This window comes from Aegilops tauschii, chromosome 6, assembly GCF_002575655.3.
Source record: "Aegilops tauschii subsp. strangulata cultivar AL8/78 chromosome 6, Aet v6.0, whole genome shotgun sequence".
Taxonomy (NCBI): Eukaryota; Viridiplantae; Streptophyta; class Magnoliopsida; order Poales; family Poaceae; genus Aegilops; species Aegilops tauschii.
In genome coordinates this window covers 338,787,716-338,789,643 of record NC_053040.3, presented here as the reverse complement: position 1 = coordinate 338,789,643, position 1,928 = coordinate 338,787,716, and positions in this window count along the sequence as shown.

Genomic DNA, 1,928 nt, shown 5'->3' with positions numbered 1-1,928 from the left:
ATCCATTTTGAACTTTTCAAAACTTTGTCAAGATATGTGCTTTGTGAAAGTCCAATTAAGCGTCTTGATCTATCTCTATAAATCTTGATGCCCAATATATACGCAGCTTCACCGAGGTCTTTCATTGAAAAACTCTTATTCAAGTATCCCTTTATGCTATCCAGAAATTCTATATTATTTCCAATCAGGAATATGTCATCCACATATAATATCAGAAATGCTACAGAGCTCCCACTCACTTTCTTATAAATACAGGCTTCTCCAAAAGTCTGTATAAAACCAAATGCTTTGATCACACTATCAAAGCGTTTATTCCAACTCCGAGAGGCTTGCACCAGTCCATAAATGGATCGCTGGAGCTTGCACACTTTGTTAGCTTCCTTTGGATCGACAAAACCTTCCGGTTGCATCATATACAACTCTTCTTCCAGAAATCCATTCAGGAATGCAGTTTTGACATCCATTTGCCAAATTTCATAATCATAAAATGCGGCAATTGCTAACATGATTCGGAAAGACTTAAGCATCGCTACGGGTGAGAAGGTCTCATCGTAGTCAATCCCTTGAACTTGTCGAAAACCTTTCGCAACAAGTCGAGCTTTATAGACAGTAACATTACCGTCAGCGTCAGTCTTCTTCTTGAAGATCCATTTATTTTCAATGGCTTGCCGATCATCGAGCAAGTCAACCAAAGTCCATAGTTTGTTCTCATACATGGATCCCATCTCGGATTTCATGGCCTCAAGCCATTTTGCGGAATCTGGGCTCACCATCGCTTCTTCATAGTTCGTAGGTTCGTCATGGTCTAGTAACATAACCTCCAAAACAGGATTACCGTACCACTCTGGTGCGGATCTTACTCTGGTTGATCTACGAGGTTCGGTAATAACTTGATTTGAAGTTTCATGATCATTATCATTAACTTCCTCGCTAATTGGCGTAGGTGTCACAGAAACTGGTTTCTGTGATGAACTACTTTCCAATAAGGGAGCAGGTACAGTTACCTCATCAAGTTCTACTTTCCTCCCACTCACTTCTTTCGAGAGAACCTCCTTCTCCAGAAAATTTCCGAATTTAGCAACAAAAGTTTTGCCTTCGGATCTGTGATAGGTGTACCCAATAGTCTCCTTTGGGTATCCTATGAAGACACATTTCCCTGATTTGGGTTCGAGCTTATCAGGTTGAAGTTTTTTCACATAAGCATCGCAGCCCCAAACTTTAAGAAACGACAACTTTGGCTTCTTGCTAAACCACAGTTCATAAGGCGTCGTCTCAACGGATTTTGATGGTGCCCTATTTAATGTGAATGCAGCCGTCTCTAAAGCATAACTCCAAAACGATAGCGGTAAATCAGTAAGAGACATCATAGATCGCACCATATCTAGTAAAGTATGATTACCACGTTCGGACACACCATTACGTTGTGGTGTTCCGGGTGGCATGAGTTGCGAAACTATTCTGCATTGTTCCAAATGTAGACCAAACTCGTAACTCAAATATTCTCCTCCACGATCTGATCGTAGAAACTTTATTTTCTTGTTACGATGATTTTCAACTTCACTCTGAAATTCTTTGAACCTTTCAAATGTTTCAGACTTATGTTTCATTAAGTAGATATACCCATATCTGCTCAAATCATCTGTAAAGGTGAGAAAATAACGATATCCGCCACGAGCCTCAATTTTCCTACAAATCTGTTGCTCTCTCCATAGTTCCGGAGAACGGTGTTTTAGTCATCTTGCCCATGAGGCACGGTTCGCAAGTACCAAGTGATTCATAATCAAGTGGTTCCAAAAGTCCATCAGTATGGAGTTTCTTCATGCGCTTTACACCGATATGACCTAAACGGCAGTGCCACAAATAAGTTGCACTATCATTATCAACTCTTCATCTTTTGGCTTCAATATTATGAATATGTGTATCACTAC